Source organism: Sardina pilchardus, chromosome 7 (assembly GCF_963854185.1).
Source record: "Sardina pilchardus chromosome 7, fSarPil1.1, whole genome shotgun sequence".
Lineage (NCBI taxonomy): Eukaryota > Metazoa > Chordata > Actinopteri > Clupeiformes > Clupeidae > Sardina > Sardina pilchardus.
The window spans coordinates 21,068,671-21,093,952 of NC_085000.1; the positions used below are offsets into that span (position 1 = coordinate 21,068,671).

At 41.3% G+C, this 25,282-nt stretch overlaps 1 protein-coding gene and 1 long non-coding RNA gene across 3 annotated transcripts in view; one reads left to right on the forward strand and one right to left on the reverse strand.

Annotated features, from left to right (window-relative positions):
* The window catches only part of hoxc11a (homeobox C11a), a 64,237-nt gene extending 50,152 nt beyond the window's left edge, over positions 1-14,085 (reverse strand). The window contains exons 1-3 of one of the 2 annotated variants that reach the window (XR_009939842.1): positions 13,682-14,085; positions 9,909-10,003; positions 9,081-9,185 (exon numbers count right to left, since the gene is read on the reverse strand). The gene's annotated coding sequence lies outside the window, so the exon portion shown is untranslated. Of the gene's footprint in view, positions 1-9,080; positions 9,186-9,908; positions 10,004-13,681 lie in introns of those variants that run through there. The other variant, XR_009939843.1, reaches the window with a different exon arrangement.
* Positions 268-24,878, forward strand: LOC134087618 (uncharacterized). Its single transcript, XR_009939844.1, has 4 exons — positions 268-331; positions 15,719-15,787; positions 17,007-17,175; positions 24,790-24,878. It is a non-coding gene; the product is annotated as an uncharacterized LOC134087618 (long non-coding RNA).
* Positions 24,879-25,282: the final 404 nt, after the last annotated feature.

Below are 25,282 nucleotides of genomic sequence, written 5' to 3' on the forward strand. Positions count from 1 at the left end.
TTAAAATACAGTGTATTAAAGCTATTTGCATAACAACTGCACAAACAACTCTATAAGAATGTACAAGTCAACAATGCCATGCAGTGGTATGTTCTACTGTTTTCCATTATGTCTAATGTATTGTGTGTATGTGTTTGTGGTTACCCAAGTCATACGTCAATGTCTGTCCCATTTGGTTTACCCCAATGTACATGTCTAGTTTTGTAAGGGTGTCAATCCTCTCTTTAACTGCAAACCTAGTTTACCCACGGGTACCAATAAAGTAACCTGAACCTGAACCTGAACCTGAGAGAAGACTTCTTGTGCTTCATCTCCACTGCTGAGACAACAGGTGAGGCATTAACAAAGATTGTGCTTGACCAATTAAACAAATTAAAATTAGACCCAATAAACACGGTCGGACAGGGTTATGATGGCGCAGGCAATGTCAGTGGCAAGGTGCGAGGGGTGCAAGCCCGCATCAGACATCTGTATCCTGCTGCTACCTATGTGCATTGCCGAAATCATGCACTGAACCTGGCCATAGTGCATTCCACACGAATCCCACTGATTAGAAATTCACTGAACATCATCCAAGACATTGTGAGTTTCATATCTGCTTCCCCCAAACGGCTACATATATTCTTAGGTGACCAAAGTAACCAACGTTTGCAAAAATTCTCTGACACTCGCTGGCCCCAACACGACGCATGCATTGCCACTGTGATTAAAAATGATGAGCGCGTATTCATGACAATGGCGAGGCTACAGACAGAGGGGACTCTAAAAGCTGTGACACGGCGTCCCCCCTATCCAAATCAATGGAATCATTTGATTTCATTATAAGCATCACTGTGATTGAGGGTTTGCTTCAGTACCTTACGCCCCTCAGCAACAGTTGAACTGAATGCGATCTACCAACAGCCACAACTAATGCCACCGCCTTAGTAACACTGCTTCAACGCACACAAGACACAGCGCTTGCCAACGTATGGGAGCAGGGCTGCACGTTGGCAGCCACAATTGAAGTTGACCCCTCTGTCCCCCGCATTGTGGCACTGCAAACAAAACGGTCAAACACACCCTCATCAACTCCATATGACTATTGGCGACTGAACATGATTTTTATGCCATTCATTGACCACCTTACAACCGAAATCAGAGACAGAGTCTGCGTCGCACTGCCGCGCCTGAAGGGCCAGTATTTGCTGCCAGAAAAACTGTTCTTGACTGACACATTATGGCAGGAAATTAAACAGGAGTCTGAGTTACAGCCAAAAAGCTATTAAATATGCCAGGTATTGGGAAAATTGGCACATTTTTTATCCAAATATTCATTCTATCTTGAAAGTCTTGCTGACAATGCCAGTATCTACGGCCAGTGCTGAGCGCCGGTCATTCAGTACGTTGAGCCGTCTGAAGACTTACTTGCGCAGTACAATGGCAGACGTTAGACTCACTGGCCTTGCCCTCTTAAACATTCACTGGGAAATTACAATTGACAGCGAAGAAGTCCTAAAACAATTCGATGCAACCGGCAGAAGGAGAATTAGCTTTAAATAGGCTAGGCTTATTAAACAGTTTTTTTAAACCATTTAATTAATGCAACTGTGTTTGGTTAAATCAGTTAAATCAATCAGTTACAGTTCAAATGTGTTAACGCTTGTTGTGCGCTTATTTTATGTGTTGGGGAGGGGGTATAGCCTTAGACTACTTCGAATTACGGAGAAGTTTTCAGTTTTTTTTTTTTTTTTGGGGGGGGGGGGCTTACAACAGAAAGTGAGCACAGTTTCTGTTGTAAGCCCCCCCCCCCCCCCCCCAAAAAAAAAACTGAAAACTCCGAAACTGTGCTCACTTTCTGTGGTAAGGTGGTAAATAGAATAAAATGGATTTCAGTTTCATTAAGTGACCCTTTGCATTGACTAAAAGAGAGAAAGAAAGAGGCAAAAAAGAGTTGTGTTGACGTCGATCGAACATGACATTTAATCTGTGTAATTCACAAGTGTGTGTGTGTGTGTGTGTGTGTGTGTGTGTGCGCATCAGTCAGTCCTAACAGTCTTTGCAGCCAACCTTACACCATGTCCTAACAGGACATTAGCGATAACATTGTTTTCAATTGGAGTGTCTTGGCTGCATCAAAGTGAGAAGGCAGATAAAGTTATGCATCATCTGCGTAGCAGTGGTGTGAGAAGCTGTGTGAGTGGATGATCGAGCCCTGTGAGGTATACAGCAAAAAAGAAGGAGCCCAAGTATGGAGCCTTGGGGCACCCCTGTGGCAAGGCTATGACATGCAGACCTATGTCCCAGGCCAGCCATGACACGTTGAACGAATGTGGGATTCGAACCTGGAGATCGCTATATTGTGTGGTGGAATAACAATTGGGAGCACTTAGACTCGGCACATTAATATCCTCACTCCAAAGTGAAACTGAAAGTGCAAGAGTGAGGATATTACTGCGCCACACAATATACACTGCTCAAAAAAATAAAGGGAACACTGGTTCATAGGAGTATAGCATCAAGTCAGTCACACTTGTGAGATTGATTTGTCACTAGTTTTGCATTTGGATAAGGTCAGTGTTACCACTGGTAGCATAAGCCAGTATCTGGAGCCTACAGAGGTTGCACAGGATAGTCCAACTCCTTCAGATTGGCACACCAATACGTTCCATTGCCAAAATGACTGCTGTGTCTCCCCCTGCAGTCTCAAGAGCATGGAAGAGATTCCAGGAGACAGGCAATTGCTCTAGGAGAGCAGGGCAGAGTGGTAGAAGATCCTTAACCCAGTAGCAGGACCAGTATCTGCTCCTTTGTGCAAGGAGGAACAGTAGAAGCCCTACTAGAGCCTTACAGAATGACCTCTAGCAGGTCACTGGTGTGAATGTTTCTGTTAGTGTGGCCAGAGACAGACTTCATGAAGGTGGCCTGAGGGCCCGATGGCTTCTAGAGGGACCTGTGCTCCCTGCCCAGCACTGTGGAGCTCAATTGACATTTGCCATAGAATGCAATATTGGCAGGTCTAACACTAGTGCCCTGTACTTTTCACAGATGAGAGCAGGTTCACCATGAGCACATATAACAGACATTGAAGGGTCTGGAGATGTCATGGAGAACGTTATGCTGCCTGCAACATCATTCAGCATCATTCAGCATGACCGGTTTGGTGGTGGGTCAGCAATGGTCTGGGGAGGCATACCTTTGGAGGGATGCACAGAATAGGGTAGTGAACACAGGTCCCCCTAGAGGCTATCGGGCCCTCGGGTCAACCTCATAAAGTCCGTTTCTGACTTGGTCTGAGACATTAACACCAGCGGCCTGCTGGAGGTCATTCTGTAGGGCTCTAGCAAAACTCCTACTGTTCCTCCTTGCACAAATGAGCAGATACTGGTCCTGCTACCACTACCACTCTGCCCTGCTCTCCTAGAGCAACTGCCTGTCTCCTGGAATCTCTTCCATGCTCTTGAGACTGCAATGGGAGACACATCAATCTTTTTGGCAATGACAAGTATTGGTGTGCCATTCTGGAGGAGTTGGACTACCCTGTGCAACCTCTGTAGGCTCCAGATACTGGCTTATGCTACCAGTAGTAACACTGACCCTATCCAAATGCAAAACTAGTGAACAATCAGTCAAGAAGGATGAAGATGGAAAAATTACCAGTTGCCACCACCTGTAAAAACATTCCTGTTTTGGGGGTCGTCTCACAGTTGGCCCTCTAGTACACCTGCAGTAAATTTTGTTGACATCAAAGCAGGTCAACCTGATTCACAACCACCTCTGTTACATAACTGTCCAGATCAATATCCCACAAGTGTGACTGACTTGATGCTATACTCCTATGAACCAGTGTTCCCTTTATTTTTTTGAGCAGTGTAGTTATCCCTCTTACCTGCTTAGAAATGCACCACGTTTTATTTTGTCTCACCATACTTGGTCGTGTGACTACTCGTGTAACTGTATTTTAATAGGGAAAACATGGAGGTGTTTGGTCGCTTCTAACTACATCTCTGTTTGGATCCTAATGAATGAACTGGGCAAGCTGAGTGCTATCAAAGTTGCGCCGTGCGCCAGAGCCAGTGAGTGCACGCATTGAAATGTGAGAAGTATGTATGAACTCGTCTTAGTTAAGGGAATAACATAGTTTAATTTGAAAAAACGGTGAAGTGTTCCTTTAAGACTTCAGTCACAGACAACAGAGCCGTTTCAGTGAGGTGGCCACCTTTGAATTTAGACTGGTTGGGATCAAGGAGGTTGGTCTGTGAGAGAAATTCTGTGATTTATTTGGAGGCTGCCCTTTCTATAGCCTCAGAGAGAAAAAGTAGGAATGAGACAGGGGGATAGTTTTCAAACTGGGTGGAAGCAAGAGAGGGTTTTTTAAAGCAGCAGAATTATCTGAGCCCGTTTGAAAGCAGTTGGAAATGTACCAGATGTGTGATTGATGGTGTGATGGTGGGAGCTATGTATTGAGAAGGTTGGTAGAAATAGGGTCTATTGGGCATGTGGTAAGGCAGCAGGACACATAAGGAGTCCAGGCACGTCACTCTCAAAAATAGGGGTGAATAAGGACAATGATACACCCTTAGCTGTGAGTGCTTGGTTCAGAGAACAGACTGCTAACTGCTGCTACCATCTAAACCAAGAGCTGACACTCCAGCACAACCTTTATAGTAGTTATAGCATTTAGTGGGATATAATGCTAGCCAAGAAATCTAGACGCACCCTAGCGGCAATTTTATTTTTTTTGCCTAGCGGGATGGTCTAGGGTCGCACCGTTAAGGCCAAGCCTGCATTCGGCACCAAGTCAGCCTGTCCAATCAGAACGTTGCATATGAATGCTCGGAGGCACCTTCGGCTTCCGATATTGACGCCAGGGGGCTTGACCATGCGTCCTCGTTCGACGAGTTGGGTGTGAGACCGTGTTGAACAACCATAGAGAATAGACATGAACCATAGAGATGGATGAGGCTAACGAAGCGCGCTCGTTTGAATCAGCTTAGGAAGAGTTAGACTTGGGCTTTTCTTTGAAGGTTGAGCAGAAAGAAGCACTCAAGGCATTCGTTTTAAAGAAGGATGTATTTGCAGTTTTGCCGACCGGCTACGATTGGTCACAAGTGCTGGCCTATTACGTGCAGAGGCAGTTTGAAAGACACCAGTTCATCCCACCCACAGGCTTCAGCTCTGTGAATGGTCCGACTCCAGACTATACATTTCTGTATAGTTTGGCTTGCCAGGCTAATTTAATGCGGCTGTTTAAACACTTTGATGATTGCGCCAGGCTGAGACCGCCAAAGAAAGAACTGTCATGGTCTGACTGGGTCTTCACTGTGATATCAAAATCACCATCACAACTTGCTGAACGAACTACCTAAGACAGGTCCAAGTGCATGCTCACATGCAGGACTCCTTGATGCTGTCTGTAGCCTAACAGATATTTCCTGGCTCATAAGTCAGGGAGCCATGGGGTCAGACCTGGCTTTGTCGGTTAAAGTTTTTTTTTTTGCAGAATCTAGTAGACTAGGGGTACCTCTTTAAGATTTAAGAGGGTGCCCGGTGATATCCCTTGGGCAATTTCGTATATTAAGCCTTTCTTGTCCAATGTGTTGACTATAAGGCGGATATACTACAGGTGAATAGGGTAAAAAAATTAACAAGCAGATATCACTATGAAACTTCACCAGTTGATTACTTAGATCAATATGAAAAATAAATGTATTACAAGTTTTCTGAAATTTAATGTTTGAATATGCAAATTAGGTATGATGTAATTAAATATGCGCTGATTTGCATAAACGTAAAAAGATCAAATCTGAACATTGGGTAAAGCCAGTTTCAATTTTTTTCTTTTCATTTTGTTGACATAAGAGATGAAAAGTATTTTAGAGAGGGAATTATGGATATCTCATTTAGTTATTCAGTAAATCAGAAAATACTATACCAGCCTTTAAAAAATCCATTTTCGCCATGTTTTTTGGAATAAAATGTCATGTAAATCAGGCTAAGAATAATATATCAACAAACCCCTCTGCAAAATCCTTCTAAACATGGTTAGGTATAAGACTGAAAAGTTTGGTGTATGTAGATGCTTGTGAAGTGGAGATTTTGTTCTCCGAGTGAGAGAGGAAACTCATCCATATCCGCCTTATATTCAACACATTGTACAAGAAAGGCTTCATATACGAAATTGCCCAAGGGATATCACCGGGCACCCTCTTAAATCTTAAAGAGGTACACCTACTCTACTAGATTCAGCAAAAAAAAAAAACTTTAACCGACAAAAGTGAAGTGTTCCTTTAAGGTTCTCGTGAGCTTTTGGCAGACCAGACCAGTCACTAAGCCATGGGGTCAGGTTGCAACCAACCCAGGTCAGACCTGGTTTTGTTGGTTAAAGTTTTTTTTTTTGCTGAATCTAGTAGAGTAGGTGTACCTCTTTAAGATTTAAGAGGGTGCCCGGTGATATCCCTTGGGCAATTTTGTATATGAAGCCTTTCTTGTCCAATGTGTTGAATATAAGGCGGATATGGATGAGTTTCTTCTCTCACTCGAAGAACAAAATCTCCACTTCACAAGCATCTACATACACCAAACTTTTCAGTCTTATACCTAACCATGTTTAGAAGGATTTTGCAGAGGGGTTTGTTGATATATGATTCTTAGCCTGATTTACATGACATTTTATTCCAAAAAACATGGCGAAAATGGATTTTTTAAAGGCTGGTATAGTATTTTCTGATTTACTGAATAACTAAATGAGATATCTATAATTCCCTCTCTAAAATACTTTTCATCTCTTATGTCAACAAAATGAAAAGAAAAAAATTTAAGCTGGCTTTGTCCAATGTTCAGATTTGATCTTTTTACGTTTATGCAAATCAGCGCATATTTAATTACATCATACCTAATTTGCATATTCAAACATTACATTTCAGAAAACTTGTAATACATTTATTTTTCATATTGATCTAAGTAATCAACTGGTGAAGTTTCATAGTGATATCTGCTTGTTAATTTTTTTACCCTATTCACCTGTAGTATATCCGCCTTATAGTCAACACATTGGACAAGAAAGGCTTAATATATGAAATTGCCCAAGGGATATCACCGGGCACCCTCTTAAATCTTAAAGAGGTACCCCTAGTCTACTAGATTCTGCAAAAAAAAAAACTTTAACCGACAAAGCCAGGTTCACCTAAATTATGGCATTTGGCTCCCGGACTTTATCAAGGGTCCAAAGAAATACAAAGTGATCAGAGTTGAGAGTATTGGATTCATAACTTACGGTTTTTATATTGATAATTAGATCATGGTCCTGATAGTGTTGCCACAACTTTGTTTGTTATAAGCAACTTTGGGCTTGTATTTTTGCAAAATCGCTTGAAAATAGTGATAGTTGGTAGGTTGTGATTTATTGGGCTTGGCTTTTTTTTTGTGCAGTAGCCTCTTTTGGTTTTTCTTCATACTGTATCTGTTGCCTCTCTCTTGCCTTTACCCATCCTTTCCCTATGCTGCATAGATAGGATCTGGGTAGAATTCAGAAGGTTCTCTTTGCCAAGTCAGAGTGATGGGGTTAGCTCAGATCACAGCTCACAAAAGCTTCAAGGAATAGAATAGGTCAACAGGATGCATGTGTTTAGCACTCATAGGCTATTTCTGTATTGCTGGTAAATGAACTCACTCTAGGGCAGCACTACGCTCTGATACTGGAAGCGGGCAGCTGACTATTGGCTACTAGCTGACAGTTGGCAACAACGTTTTTATTTTATTCTGTTCCTGTTCTGTCCCTGTGTTTATATAATGGATAGTTCTGGTCCTTGATTATGATTGGTTGAATCACGTTCGTTGCTGTTGTATATCTTCCCGATATAGCACGGCTTAGACCGCATTTCGTTCTATATTAATGCACTTAGAATGCATAATGGTTAACAAGATAGTAATACAAGTTTCTGAGCAACAATTCGGATAAGAATCTACTAGCAGTGGAACTATAGTATGGGGATTCTATGGAAGAATTGAGATTTGTAGATGAAAAACCTTTAAAATATCATTATTATTTGTTTATTTTGTACCAGTTTTTAATGTCTATGTGGTAGCCGTTTTATAAAAGCAATAAACTCCTCAGCTTCGCTTCGCTTCCTTCGCGCCTAACAACACCCCTCAGCTGTGCTATATTCACGATATAGAACGGCCTCTTGGGGCTTATTGCTTAAATATATACCAATGCCATCTCCAATCAACCTGGAAGAATGCTTTAAGCCTAACCATTTCTTTGTTTAGTTAGACCAGCTGGTAAATCTCTCTCCTTTGATGCACATCACTGTAAATAAAACTCCTGATTTCCCCACCATTGGGCTGACTGGGTCTTCATTCATCTGTGGTGTCAAAATTACCATCAGAGTACATATGCACTTTTCAGTCTTTCCTTCCTGGTATTGAAACTACAGGAGACTACAGGAGACTGCCTCATAAAATGAGAAGTTCTTTAATCCCATGCTTCAACAAATTATGGCCAATTAGATTACCAGCAACAGTATTTTATCCAGGTAGTAATTGTTATCTCAAAATAGAGAGGTAAACCATTTACAAAGGGGCATACATTTGGACTATTTGGACTTTGACACAAAATTACAGTTTTTACTGTACATTTGCACAATGCAAAGACTGGGTGACACAGCCTGTGCTGTTGAGAGACTGTATCGGCAACAGCTAAAGGAGCATATTTTGGAGTTTTTCTATTAATACAGTAGTACTTTCCCTCGGGCCGAAACTCTAATTGCCCTTGTGAGGGTACAAGCACGGCAAATTGCATGTGCACAGGTCAGGACAGGTACGTGCAGAATACAACAGAACAGTCATCTCACCATACTTACATTGAGGTCTAGCTACACACTAGATTTGCTATACACATTTGCCTCTGCATTTGCTTATTACAGCCAACAAACTTAGCTGCCAGCTAACATAAGATTTTGTAGATAATGGAAAGACACTTACTAATATAAATGAGTAATTAGATAATCCACACTGTAACTATGACAAAAAGAGGTCACTGGATCATTAAAGTCAGTATTCAAAAGACAAATATAATACATTACCTTTTAACTGATGAGGGAATCACAAGCGAGACCATCTCACGTCATCTTGGTCCTGTTCAGGATCCCCTTGAGAGCAGCTCAGCCAAGTAAATGCAAACTCAGGAAATCAGGATATGTAAACTAAAGCGGCATGGCATGGGTAAACGCCAAAAGAGGTAGTGGAAAATGCCATGATAGGAGAGGATTCATGAATAAAAACATACTTTTTTATGTCAAGACGGTGCCAGATTGACCTCGCCTTTAATCTATTGATTGACCTCGCCTTTAGTCACATGCCCACAGGTAGGCCTACTTTAGAAAATGGATGATTGGGAAATACATAATTCATCAAACATCAATTAATCATTCAATAATGAATACTGAATATTATATTTTATACAACAATTGGGTTCTATGGAGCTGTTTATTTGTTTCTGATTGGCCGAAAGACGTTCCATGAGTTGAAATATCCCACGATAATCAACTCAGACTTTTCACAGCTAATAATAAATCACTCCGCGATACAATATGAAGCTGTGAAGTTTTAAACGAACTGTCACGTTGCATCCAAGCTGAAGTACAGACGCTCAGAACATAGTATGACGGAGGTGGATTTTAGCTAGTTGGATGGCATGTAGAGTAAAATAGTGATGTTTCAAAGTTAAAAGCATCCTAACCAGACTTAAACAAATAGCTTGTTATGCTTTGCGTGTGTGGCATTCTGAAACATGCTTAAAGCCTTAACGCATCAAAACTTTCACCCGCGTCTTCACCGTCCTTGCGCGGACACTTTTGACCAGCAAAAAATGGTGCAAATTCCCTGTTGATAAATTTTTTGAGATAAGCCTGGAATTGGTCACTTACCCCAGTATCTTGACTTTCGCTGCCTGTCCGCTGTTACAGTTGTCCATTACATTTTCTTCTGGTTGAGGTGATCATCTAGACCACAAGCATAAATCCTTACATACAAGGATACAAGAATACAAGGATGTTTATTTGGCACATGCATATGATTACTAATGTAAAGAATGCAGTGAAATTGTCAAATAAAGCAATACATAAGTTTGTTGACAGTCCCCAGGTCACAGTGAGCCAGTTAAAGGGATAATCCGGAGTGAAATGCACTTTAGATCAATTTTTCGGACTATTGGGAGTACATACACTACCGCTCAAAAGTTTGGGGTCACTTAGAAATTTCCTTATTTTTGAAAGAAAAACACTTTTTTTTTTAAACAGTGCTTTAAACTAATCTAAGTTTAAACTAATCTATACATTGCTAATGTAAATGACTATTCTAGCTGCAAACGTCTGCAATATCTGCAGACATTTGCAATATCTACATAGGTGTATAGAGGCCCATTTCCAGCAACTATCACTCCAGTGTTCTAATGGTACAATGTGTTTGCTCATTGGGTCAGAAGGCTAATGGATGATTAGAAAACCCTTGTGCAATTATGTTAGCACAGCTGAAAACAGTTTAGCTGGTTAGAGAAGCTATAAAACTGACCTTCCTTTGAGCTAGTTGAGTATCTGGAGCATCACATTTGTGGGGATGATTAAACGCTCAAAATGGCCAGAAAAAGAGAACTTTCATGTGAAACTCGGCAGTCTATTCTTGTTCTTAGAAATGAAGGCTATTCCATGCGAGAAATTGCCAAGAAACTGAAGATTTCCTACAACGGTGTGTACTACTCCCTTCAGAGAACAGCACAAACAGGCTCTAACCAGAGTAGAAAGAGAAGTGGGAGGCCCCGCTGCACAACTGAGCAAGAAGATAAGTACATTAGAGTCTCTAGTTTGAGAAATAGACGCCTCACAGGTCCTCAACTGGCAGCTTCATTAAATAGTACCCGCACAACGCCAGTGTCAACATCTACAGTGAAGAGGCGACTCCGGGATGCTGGCCTTCAGGGCAGAGTGGCAAAGAAAAAGCCATATCTAAGACTGGCCAATAAAAGAAAAAGATTAATATGGGCAAAAGAACACAGACATTGGACAGAGGAAGATTGGAAAAAAGTATTATGGACGGACGAATCGAAGTTTGAGGTGTTTGGATCACACAGAAGAACATTTGTGAGACGCAGAACAACTGAAAAGATGCTGGAAGAGTGCCTGACGCCATCTGTCAAGCATGGTGGGGGTAACGTGATGGTCTGGGGTTGCTTTGGTGCTGGTAAGGTGGGAGATTTGTTCAGGGTTAAAGGGATTCTGAATAAGGAAGGCTATCACTCCATTTTGCAACGCCATGCCATACCCTGTGGACAGCGCTTGATTGGAGCCAATTTCATCCTACAACAGGACAATGACCCAAAGCACACCTCCAAGTTGTGCAAGAACTATTTAGAGAAGAAGCAGGCAGCTGGTATTCTATCTGTAATGGAGTGGCCAGCGCAGTCACCAGATCTAAACCCCATTGAGCTGTTGTGGGAGCAGCTTGACCGTATGGTACGCAAGAAGTGTCCATCCAGCCAATCCAACTTGTGGGAGGGGCTTCTAGAAGCATGGGGTGAAATTTCTCCTGATTACCTCAACAAATTAACAGCTAGAATGCCCAAGGTCTGCAATGCTGTAATTGCTGCAAATGGAGGATTCTTTGACGAAAGCAAAGTTTGAAGGAAAAAAAATATTATTTCAAATAAAAATCATTATTTCCAACCTTGTCAATGTCTTGACTATATCTTCTATTCATTTTACAACTCATGGTGGTAAATAAGTGTGACTTTTCGTGGAAAACACAACATTTTCTGGGTGACCCCAAACTTTTGAACGGTAGTGTACGTTGAGTTGACACCAAAATCATGTCATTCGGATGTATTTTGAGAAAGTTCGAGTTCACCGTTTTTAGCCAAAACTCGTTAGCCTGGAAGTGACGGGCAGGTCCTTTCGCCACTACAAAACGCTATTTTTATACCTCTTCTACTGTTCCAAACAACGCTACACTTACGTGGTAGTGAGTAGAGGGTCCCTAAAGCCAAACCGAAGTATCCCCACGTCTTGATGTGGTCGGATAGAGAGTCCAGAATGAATTTAATCGAGTCAGTACCTTCCGGAAATGTCACTATGGCAGCTGCGCAACGCTTCAACAACACTTTACTAACATTTCCGGAAAGGTACTGACTCGATTAAATTCATTCTGGACTCTCTATCCGACCACATAAAGACGTGGGGATACTTCGGTTTGGCTTCAGGGACCCTCTACTCACTACCACGTAAGTGTAGCGTTGTTTCGAACAGTAGAAGAGGTATAAAAATAGCGTTTTGTAGTGGCGAAAGGACCTGCCCCGGTCACTTACAGGCTAACGAGTTTTGGCTAAAAACGGTGAACTCGAACTTTCTCAAAATACATCCGAATGACATGATTTTGGTGTCAACTCAACGTACGTACTCCCAATAGTCCGAAAAATTGATCTAAAGTGAATTTCACTCCGGATTATCCCTTTAACTAGCCCATGTTGGGCAGATGGACAATAAGCTACTTTACAGAAGTTCTGTCACTACAGGTCTGTCACTATCACATTGATAGTATCAGAATCAGGGTAAGCAGTTTGTTACTGGCCAAATTGTTACATTGTTAAAATGTTACAGCATAGCAATTGGTCTGGGTTAACGCTCACATTTTAATATTGCAGGAAAATATGTAAATGAGGGGTTTTCATATGATTAAAAATGTGAAAATATGCTACATTTGTATGGTAACAATGTGGCAGGTACACACAAGGCTAGGGCTTCACAATTAATTTATTTTTGTGCAATATTGGCTTATCGTTATGACTGCAGTTAATCATGCAGCTTGCAACTCTGTGTTTGTTAGTCTTATCATATCACATCTAGGAGTTTTATATGTAGCCTAGTCATCCTTCTTGTGACAGACAGTGAAGCTCACCTACAGGGGTGTGGTTCTTCTCATGCTACTGTAGTAAAGGAATCATTTTAACCTAGCTCCAGTTGCTGCAGCCAACAGCTAGATTTGCGCCTGGGTAGCTCCCATGGTCACACAGCAACACTGTTGCAGACGAGTTGCAAAGAAACTACAGGGCTGAACACTCAAATTGAACACCACCTATTGTGTCAGGCTAGAAGCTAAGACCTAATATATGCTAAGCTGTATGTCCACTATAGATTTAACTACAATGCCGTTAAACCTAATGATATTCCCGTTTAAACCATTCAACACAAATAGGCCCATGGAATAGAAGGAACACCATGCAGGGACACCGAACGACGTGAGTGAATTCCTCTTACATAGGCTACTGTACACTATTCACAAAAAGTTGCTATTCGGCTTTCGGGTGGCATTTGTTAGCCTTTGTTTCAACAAACTGTTTGAGATGTAGAAATAATATCCATGGCACTCTTCTACTTAAATGCTCTACTTATATGATACCACTGTAGCTTAAACTTTAAACATTTTTCGATTAATTTCACTCGAAAGCAAGACGGCGACCTAACTTTTTGTGAGTAGCCTATTCCTGACTAATCTAACCGCAAAATAAGATGTTTTGTAAGGAATTTGGGCTGGTATGTAACTGTTTCGGGCATTGTTCATTTCAGACAAGTTTTATGGCGACAGGCCTATAGGCCTAACAGTAAACTAGTAGCCTAACATTTTATGTTTAGAGTTAACATCTTTTACTTACCGAAAAGCTCCCCCGACTTTACATGTGGTCTGCTCCAAGGCGATAGAATGACTCTCAAAACTATTGAATGGCCTAACGTTGTAGGCCTAGCTTTCACGATTATCAGAATCGCTGCAGTAGGTCCAGGGCAGGCCTAACCAAAATCCTTGATTAGTAAACCGCCCGCTTCAACTCTCTCTGGCCTCACTCAAAGGCTACTCAATTTCTGATCCATTGAACTAGACATTGAATCATTCATCTGACTGCCTCCTGTAGTCATACAAAATAAGTCATTGTTCGTGTTAAATATTGCTGTATCAAGTGTATGGATGAAAGTCTATTTTATGAAATGTTGCTAAACGAGCTTGTTCAGCACTAACAAAAATGGCGCTTTAGCCAATTTCCTGTTCACCTCTGACGCATAGTGCATCTCTGACCCGGGAGGAAAGCGAGAGAGGTTCGGTGGAATGTTTTTCTGATAATATTAAGATATTTTCTGTTTCTAGAAAGGCTGTTATCTTGAATTATTATTACATATCTAACGGCAAACGACTAATACTGTAAGTGAACACCTTTTATTCCGTGTGAAAATGGAAGGAACTAGGTATACAGTATTTGAATCCTTTTTGTAAACTGCCAGCTGTTGGTGAGAGGATTCGTATAACATCCAGAGAACACAAAAACTGCCACCTGAGGCTGGCTTCAAAAGTGATCAAATCCCCATAGATGCCATGTTATCTCAGCATAAATAAACAACCTGGAACAAAAAATGTGAGTCTCTATGACTAGTTATCCATTCATAACTATACACAGGCTGAATTGTTATATAATTGTCAATTTAAAGGTATGCCATCAAATTATACATTTAATTGATTACCTACATTGAGGAATTCAAGAGCTGGAAGCACACAGAGAGAGAGAGAGAGAGAGAGAGAGATCAAAATACAAAGCAACATTTTGAGCAGTGTTGCAGGGCAATATTTGTGGTTCTGACATGTTCCCACTGACATTCCCATGATCATCCAATCAGAACACATGGTACAGGTTATGTTGGGACTCTGCATTGCTAAAAAATGCCATGTGTCATCGCTTTTATGGCCACAAAGAGGTAGAGTAACCATGCGAATGGAATGTAGAATGAAATTCAACCATTGCCTACTTTGATGCTCATGGCATGTGTGAAATTAAGTGAGCTGTGGAGAATCTAACCAATCTAACAATGTATAGCATGTATATTGACAGAAACACACTTAGGAACTAGCTAACACTGCCTGCCTTTCATCAATAGAAAATGCATGTTTTGAGCAGTGTTATCTGCTCTAACTTGTGTGTGCATGAGCACAGAACTAGCACAAGTCTATTAGTTGGGAATCATATTAAAAGATCAACTCCGGTGTAAGAATAACCTTTTGGGTGATGACAAGTGTAAACTTTCGTCAGGGACCAAAATTATGTTTATCAAAGTAGTTTTGAATCGCTATTTTAAACCACTGACATGCCTCAAAATATATTGGTACTTCACTCAGTAAATGACTGATACAGACCTCTTCTAGCAAATGGTGGCATCTGGAAGAATAAGTAATGCCCTGACCGCATGTTCCTCACAGTCTTCCTGCAGTACCTCCATGTGCACCCAAGTCCCATTCTTCTGCCCCCATGTCTAATCACAAATGCATTCTTGGATTACTGTCTAATTTCTACTGCAAATCTGTTGTCGAGTCCCAGCAGTGGGTTTGGACACATATCTTGGTGTGGTTGCCAGAGGTGGGCATCCCAGGGTCCAGAAAGTAAAAGTCTTGCCATACTGTACATTATTTCTGTCTGTGCACAGGTGATATAGATAGATAGATAGATACTTTATTGATCCCCAAGGGGATTTTCAAGATAGATATGAAAATATCACTAATTATCTAATCTGCTGGGCTGCTAATTAGGATTAACTGGTTTATTAAATGGATGGATCAAATACTTGACAGGACTTTTACTTTCTGAACCCGGGATGTCCACCTCTGTTGATGGCTGAAACCATGTTTTTTTTGCCTATTGTTGTACTTTTAGGATTCCAATCATTTGCTCAATGCTGGAGGGGAGCATGTGCATGCCTCTGATTGCAGGAGACACTTCCTGGTGAGTCTGAGGGTCCATCACTGTTGTCATTAACCTGGGTGTAAGGATATACCCTTGAAGACCTAATGAAACAATCAATTATTGGAATAGAAACCCACTGTTGTCAGATGCTTACCAATGAGCCATGCATCTCCAGCAGCTCCTTGTTCCAGGTGCATACCCACTGCTCTGTAAAATATGAGTCATATGCACTTGACTGAGCTGAGACAGGCTAATTAGTTGGACTTTTTGAATGAGTGATATTGTTTGTGGTTGAGGAGTGGAAATGGATCTGATGATAGTCTCTTAATGCGCATGTGAGTGCAGTCTATTGCCCTGGTGATGGTGTTGGGCAGATCAGGAATAGAATGGAACCCTGTCTTTGCTGGCAGCTGTTGTTGTGCTGTATAATAAAATGCTGTGGATTGTGTGGGCAGTTGATTTATGCCATCTCCCAACTAATGGGAGAGCATGTCTGGATCACTGCTAAATGCCTATCCAGTGTCCTAACTCTCGCTGAAATGTTCCAGTGGCTAAAAAGGTGGAGAGTACTTGCATCTGTAACCAGGGATATAAAACTCTGGCTTCTGGTCTACCTGGCTTAAGAGTTAGAGTTCTAATGATAATCAGCTGATGAATTGGATGGTTGGAATTATAATGCAGGCAGGGCTTTTACTTTTTGAAGCCAGACTTCTACACCTCTCATTAGAATGCCAGGTATGGCTGTGTAGTGATGGCACAGACTACAAAGATAGGTCTTGTTAACCTAAACTGTGCTGTGTGTGCGGTGTTCATCAGTCTCCACAGTTTGATTAATCTGAAACAGTAGAAAATATGCCATTTTGATAGCAGGCCTTATATGCAGATGCATGGCTCCCAATCAACAGAACTGATATGATGTGTCGGTATAGTCTTCATTTAGGTAACACTTTGTACTATGAAAATAATTCTCAAAATGATCACTAATACATTTTATTAAAATACTAGCATTTTAATTGACTGTGCAATGAAAGAAAACACTATAAACTAATTATTTTAAGCAATTATGCCATTGCTCAAATGTGCATGAGAATGCTCTTGAGTGTGCACACCTGAGAACGCAATCCCAGATTTATAATAAGTAAAATATTGGTGAATGTTGGAATATTTGTGAAAATTGCTAAATGTTTTAAGAACATATTTCCTTGTGAGAGTGGTTAGAGAATGAGATCCAGTGATTACATAAGACTCTTTGTGGTAGGTCCAGTCCTCGGTCTTGGACTGCTGGGACCCTAGGAGATCCTCCCCGATCGAGATGGCAAGGCTGAAGTCCACCCTCTGGACTACCGGACAGGGACCAAACTGGTGGTAGTTGTGGTTGAAGTGGTTGAGGGACATTACAATGCTGGCACCTGAAAGCAACAGAACAGGTATGTCAGCCATGCCATTTTAAAGACAGGTGTAGGCCAGTGATTCGTTAGGAGTAATTAGTAAATTAATAACATAGTATTCATCTTCCTGGCAGAATTTAGCTAAAACTGATTTCCACCATGAAGACTCAGTGAAACCATTTTCATAAAAACATTTTGCAAGTCATGCAAGTCATAAAGGCAACGTGACTTGACATGATGTGAGTTTAAAGCAACGTGACTCGATCAATTGGACAGCATTATCAAGAGAGGCATTAGTACAGGGACAAATGATCCAGAGGAATATTGTTAATATTACTGTAGATACTTAATTAGAAATGGGGGGGGGGGGGGGGGGCATATGTTAATCTAACTCAATGGCTTCTTCCCTGAGTACTCTGTCCTCTCATAAAGACTTCTAGCAGTTTCAGCACCATGGACAGCAGATCTAACACTGTACTAACTGCATGCGATACGTACATGTATTAACGACAAAATCGATTGAATTACATTGTTTTCAACTGCTATGTCCTTACTGGACACGAGGCAACAGCGCTGTGCAGCACAATATGGCATGATGTTTTGAGCAGAGCTTTTATCGGTTGCCCTGTTTTTATTTTCTTTCTCATGTTTTTCTACTATTTTAAAAAAATATATGACTCAGTAGAAGAGAATGTTTAATGGATTGGACTGAGAACACTTAATGCAGCGTTCCAGTCGGACGTTAGTGTACAGTTAAAGGGAAACTTTGCAGGATTGGCGATTTCATCGCCGGTTACGCTTTCGCTTTTCGTTTTCGCTCGTTTTATGCTTGCATATTTCTCTACAGAGCTTCCCCTACAGCTTTAGCGTGTATATTTTACAAATCTCCTCAATCGGTCAGTCTGCCGTACCTTTTCATGACACTTCACATGACACTTCCTGGAATAGACCATGGGTGCGTGCCCGAGGGCTCCTGAAATTGTAAGCGTGGTTCTACCACTATAGACCACTAGGGCGGCCGGAAAAAACATCGTTCGACCGGTAATGATTCATTTAATCATATATAACAGTATGGAACGAATTGATTAACTGAAAAATGTTGCATAGTTTACCTTTAAGATAAGCTGTAAGGATAGCCTTGCCTGTTATAAAAAACGTCTTTCAGCACCATGGACAGCAGACAGAAATGACCTAGCTATACACTAATCCAGCGAAACACGGAAGTAACACAAAACCGCCATTACTGCGTGACTGGCTGCTAAGAAATTAGCCCGTTGGTTCCATAGGCGGCTGTTGCAGAGGTTAGCTGTCATTAATACACGTCTTAATACCTTATGTTGTTAATAAATTACCTTCATTGGTAAGTTTTGGCACAGTCTGACATCATTGATCCAATGTTCCCTTTCACCTGACATTTTCTTTCATGAGCGGGATCTCTTGTTAGACATTCTCTGACAGGATGCTTTCATTGAAAAGCACAGGCAAGTGTCACTCGTCACACTCGCAGGCACGCAGTAATGGCGATATTCAAGATGGCAGCGCCCATAAAGTTCGCGCCGGATTAGTGTATGGTTTTAGGGCAGAGGCCGCAGCAGTGGCCTTGAAAGCTACGTATAGGACGTGCAAGAACTGGTCCTGCTAAGCAATATTCCAGCAATTCAGTATCAGTCACATCAAATCTGATGTTAAGAGCCAGAAACGAAGCAGGCTAGCTAAGAAAGCTTTATGGCACTCATAAAAAATAATGGCACGTAGCGTAAAGTGTAAAGTTTTTCCACTGGACCCCAGTTCTGGCCGTTACCTTTACCCCCATCATCTTTAGATCTCTCTCATACCCCAGCCCTCTCCATTCCATTCACCCCCAGACCTCACCAATGCTTCCAGCCCCTCAGCCTCCCCTGACTCCACCCATGACCAATTCTGACCAATCATAGACCAATAGCCTGGGTGGAATGTTTCTTTCCATTGTACAGAAATAAGTACACTTAGCAATGATGCAGAACTTTGTTTAAATAAATAAATACAATTATTATGAATTGAGCGTCGCACTGTGGTTTGCCGTTGCCACTTTGTTACTCACAATGTGATCCCGACTTTAGAAAAATTAAGGAAAGAGTCGGCTTGACTTCTTTCATGGGCTGTTGAGGTATTTACTAAATTTCCCTTGATTTCCCAATTCCCAGTGATATACGGTACATCTCCTTTTCCAGTCTTGCAAAGTTTTGTGCAGTGATTTCTGCTTTGAATTTTAGGCTGTAACAATCTATGTCAAGGCAAGGACATTTGCAGTTCAGTGCTGAAGCAATAGTACCAAAATACAATAGTACGTTGTGGGCACACCATGAGCTAGTAAGTTGTCTCTGCCAGATTCTCAAGAGTATTATGCTTTATATCTCATGAAACTGGCACGTGAGTCCTGGTCATTCAGAGGGATAACAAAGGATCAGAATCTTACATTCAAAATCAGCAGAGCCAGTGTTGCCAGGTGTTAAATGTGGCTTCAGTGTAGTCAATTGTTACCTTTCTATTCTCCAGTCATCAGAAGACAAGTTTAAGGTAGTGCACTGACTTCATAAACAGTATTTTTTATAACCTCTCTACATTTACAAAGTTTGCAATACTTTGATTTGTCGGTAGGGACCCTCTCCTCACACGTTATCATCCATAAATAGTCCTAAGGTTGTTTTTAGTCCAGATTGTTGCTTTAACTTTCTGACGTTGCTTGTGCTTGATATGCAAAATTCCCAGTGGCTATCCAATCCAGTCTCCATTGTTATTGTTAAATTCATTTTAAGCGGTAAAAATCATTACCATGTCGAGGCGTTTATGTGTGCTTCTGGTGTACTAAAAGGAGACGTTCACGCTAGCATGAAAAAAGTTTATAATGTAACGGCAAGCTGGGCTAATCTATGATTACATGAAGTTAGATAATGTCAACCGATGTCAACTCATAAATTAATTTGCGCAAAAACGTGGCTTTTTCTGTAAAACAATCATCTGGCATAGGATATCACATTGTGGATTTGGTTTGTTTAAAACAGAAATTTCGGTTGTTACGGAAACGTGACATCACACTTACGCACTCTATTCGTTTTTTAGTGGCTATTTCTAAGTTCAAGATTTTTATGAAGGAGGGCACAACCATGCCTCATATTCATGATGGCTCTTTGGTTATGCACAACCTCTCCTAATTAATCAAAAACAAGACAAAAGTGGTTTCCATTCTATGTCACCTTTAAAGATTCCGTTTTATTTGTCCCCATTGATCCACAGAACCTGGCATTTTGAGAGATATCAGATTTTCTGAATATCTGTGTGAGCGAGTAAACAAGCTATTGATGCACGGGCAAAAGGGCCAAATACATACTGTAGAACATATCAGTTTAAAAAAAAGATCTACTGTAGGTATATCCAGAGCCTATAGGTCTCTCTCACACAGTAATATTACATGATTCAGACTCCAATTAGGCTCAGATGTGCGTGATGCCATGAAATTAATTACTTGCAGATGCATTATTAGATAGATAGATAGATAGATATCAGTGTTAACCACCAAGATTTGAAAGCCTTTCATATAACCCCAGAGAAATCACTATACTAGTGGCATGGATAGTACCATCAAGATAAAGAGACTGTACAAGTAATGACTGTATCTTCACAGCTGATGCTCTAAGCAACACTACACTGTTTATTTTAAAAAGTATAAGGTCTAATTGATAAGCCAGCATGCTATAATGTCACTCATCTGAAGTTAAGGTCATTCATGAAGTGTTTTTTTTTTACAGACGATCTTTTTTTTTTTTTAAAGTGTGAACTTTCAAATACTGGAAATGATCATGTGGAGGAAAGCAATCCACAACAGTAATGTACGAAATGATAATGCTAAACACTAATTTTATGTGACGCGCTTTGGGTTGCACTCTGTGCACGTTAAATGCGCTATTCAAATAAATGTACCTTACCTTACCTTATCTAATGGTAATGAAAATAACAATATTGATAGTAATACTCTCACAGTCTCACATATCTGTCCGTCACGGTCCTCTTTTGATCATCATTTATAATATATTATAATTTATTTTGTCACATGTTGTCATGCAAATACAACACAATCTGTCAACAACAAAACTTGATGGGAGATAGCTAGAGGAGGGGAAGAAATTAATATTTAAATTTGTGATGGCAAATTGATTGTAATAGGAACTCTCAAAGCAGGTGAAGCCAAGTACTGATACGCAATGTTTGAATGAATGATCAAATTTCAAATGAAGTGATGGCAATATTAATGTTGTGTGATGCATTTTGGAATGTTTTTGGCCCCAGCCATATATACCAAAATGATCCTGATGTAATTGTGCTATTCCAATGCCACTGAGTCTCTCCCACCTTTCAGTCCGATTAGGAGAAGGGTTCATGTTTGTGTTCATGTTTACTTTTAAACAGAAGACTGTCTTTGATGGGTTTTCCTACTAACTTAAGTGGCTAGTACATGTTGTTCCTACCCACACCCATGTCTGGACGGTTTTATATAACCACAAAAAAAGAACCTCAAAAAAAGAGATACATGTCTTCAACTAACTAACATAAGCCGAAAAGTGTCTCATAATAGAACATGAGTCATGACGAAAAACACTTTGTGGTTATTAAGAGAGTAGGGGAGCTTTACTACATCGTATTGCAATTTGGGCTGTTGCGATGGCTGTCCAAAACGGGGCAGGGTTTCAAAAACTGAAGCCACAAATGATGACGCAAAGAGAACAGCTCCCTCGAATGGAAGAATGGCCTCCTTCGCCAGTTCTACTAAGAGCTTTCTGGCGCCCTGATGTTCCATTCGGACTTTCCACAGTCCTCAGTCTATATTGTTCCTGTCTTACATTGACACCTGTGAGAAAGAGAGAGACCTAGTTCAGTTTCCATTACTGCATCAGCTCTACAGTTAATTAGCATCCATCTGTTTCCATTTAAGTGTGCTGATGTGACTATCCTCCGCCCCTCTCTCCCTCTCACTCCACCAGTGACTCCAGCACAAGATGGAAGCCATTAGACAGCATCTTATTAAACAACCAGGGTGCTTTTGTCACCCTTCGTGTCCCTTGGCTAAGCTTTGACAGGCACATTGTGGCCCAAAATTGTAACGGCTGTTACAAATCTGCGAGCTGTAGTCTCGTGTCTAACCTAGTGTCCAAACGTATAAAAGGGCTTACATAGACAGACCAAGGAAGGCTGTGCCCACAATTGCATTAGTCAGAATATCTCTCTTTGCCAACCTCCAGTAGACGGCCAAAGTGCAATCATGCTGTTGTCTGGATGACTGTTTGACGTAAACAACCAACAACTTTTGTGTTCCCAAGGGATTTTCAGAAATGTTTTCTCCAAGATGGTTAGTTTTGATGTTAATGTTCCAATTTCTCTTTTTCGCGGAACTATCAAATATGGCACAGTCATGACGTAGTTCAAAAACAAAATTGATTTCAGATGATACTGTTACTGTAGTACTGTAGAACTTTCAAAACTTTCAAATCTTAGATTGTTCCTCAATGCAAATAGTCATGTAGGTATTTGTTCATTTTTCAGTTAGGTATCTGTTTTCTCACAGCTTGTCCTCAAATCAGCAACAGTGATTATTTTATTGGAACATTGTTTATATTACCATGTAACCCTCCTTTGAGTTCAGTGCATTGCTTATAGTTTATTTACACTGGGTCATCCCACATATAGGGAATGAAATGACATTTGGCGTCTCTGCCTGCAATGAGTTTGCTTACACAGGCCACCTTTCCACAGATCCTCTGCCTGCTTTAATGGCTTTTCCTCATGTCAGTCTGTGCAAAGGTACTGACATCTGGGCATTTACTGCAGTGCATGAGCCCAGCCTGACTGCAGCATGTCTGCTCTTGGCAGTGAGCCCATGGAGCGGTGGGACTAAGGTTAGGTCGGGATAGACCTTCAAGAGACTGGCTCAAAGCCAGATCTGACTCGGACTGAGGCTGGCTGCAGGCTGCAGGCTGGAAGGTTCACTCGTGACTGAAGTTAGACCAGCTTGGCACTGCAGTTTATAAAAAAGAAAATGATGCAGAAAAAATATCAGTTTCAGATAAATAAGTCAAAGGAGCTCATTATGTCTATAAGTAACAGTGGGGTGGCTCTGAACTCTGTGCACTGAACAATGAGGTTGAATAATTTTGCATAAAATGGTTGACCTGAGTCACAACTTTAGAACTGGAATCATTTTTAGATGATGCTATAACTGTAGAATATGAAAGAGTATCAATAAAATATCATTACAAGATTTAATCAATTCTTTAGCTGCATCAGCAAGTCATTGATAACTACTTGTCCCGCACAGGGGATAGATGTGAAATATAATTCAAACTTCAAACTGTCAAAAGTTATGAGCTGAAATAGGAAATCTCTTCACACATCATTTCACATCCTCTTATACTTCTCATGATGATCATCATCTTACAGTCAAGTCTTCTTTTATCAACAAACACTTTTATGAGCAGACATAACAGCGCATTGTAAACATGTCTAAAAGAACACACTTCTGGATTTGTATGTCAATTTAGCAGATAGGCTTTAGAAAACCCACATGCAACCAATTATACGTGCGCTCATTGCTTCAGTTTATGGAGGGAAAGCGACTGTTGGGCAGACGGACAGACAGACAGACAGACAGACAGATATGAGTGGAGGGGAAACAGACGGCCTTTGCCACTGTGAGAGGAGGTCTCTCGTTTCATCTTGTTGTGTTTTATCCTCCCTGGTGCTGAGGCCCATAAAAGCCCTCTCCTTTTTTACAATGGCATGCCTAAAAGCAGCAGCACCAGCCCTCTCCACGTCTCCTTATGCCTCTCTCTCCCATCCCAGCACACTCACACACACACACACACACACACACACACACACACACATCTCTAATCTGGAGCTCAGAAAACAACTGCGCCACACACGGCAGGTTCTGCTTCTCACATGATGATGCTATCAGTCTTTTGATCTCTTCACAGTGCTCCATGTGGTGCAAAGTTCATGTCCATGCAGTTTTAGTTATGGTGTGTAAAGTCTCACTCCGTAGTAAGGAACCTATTCCCTAGCAGAAACGGAAGTGTGTGGTTTGACAACTCTGCTCTGACAACAAGTTTGATTTCCAACCTCTTCAAACCGTTCCAAAAATAAATTGTACTGAAGGTAATGTTTAATGGACACCATTTGTCATTGGCTCTAACTCCAGCAACGTTACACAGCACTTTTAGCAGAGGCCCCAAAGCTGTTTTGGTAGTTTTCCTGTTAACAGTGTCCTCTTTATGTTTCATTGCAACATGCCACAGGAGAAACCTAGAGAAAGGGTGAATGCTTGGAATATGACAGTCTCACAGTCTCAAGTCATAAACCTCAAATTCTTTGTCTGAAACTGACATTTTGAGCTGTCCCTTGTGAAACAAACAAAAAGGTCCACAGTGGAGGAACCAATAAATCAATCCATTCTTCCCTCGAGCTATTTGACCACTCGAGGTGTAAAAACCTCCTCACAGGCGAGTACTTGAGACGTGCTGGGAGTCTTTGTCGAGCATCCAACAATTATCCTGTCTGGCTCGCCTACTAATCACTGCGTCTTCTTGCCCCCCCTCCCTGTTTCTCTGTCTACCTCTGCAGCGTCCCCATTGAGCCTGTCTTTCAACATGCGTGCCATGCAGGCCGCCCCACCTACATGGCTACAGGCGCCTGTCATTGACTCAACCCCACACAGCTCGGCGGTGGAATGGTGTGACAAATGAAGTGCAACGAAATGATTTAGACTCTGCTATTTGTTTGGAGGGCAGAGGCCGTATATCACTCAAAAACTATTTGCCGAGACAAACACCCAGCAAATACAAACAGAGAGGAAAGGAGGGGAGGGGGGGAGGGGAGGAAGGAAGAAGGTGGAAGAGTGGGACATTCTTGCAAATGGGAGCGAGAGAGAGAAGGAAAGAGAGAGAGAGAGAGAGGGAGAGAGATGATTTGTTTGGATGCCACACAGCTTTTTGGAGCGACAGCCAGCTGTCAGCGGGATTGATGGGCCCAGCTGGACAGAGATGTGCGAAAAAATCAGAGAGGAGCCCCAGACAGAGAGAGCAGAGAGGCTGTATAGGAGGGAGGCACAGGATGA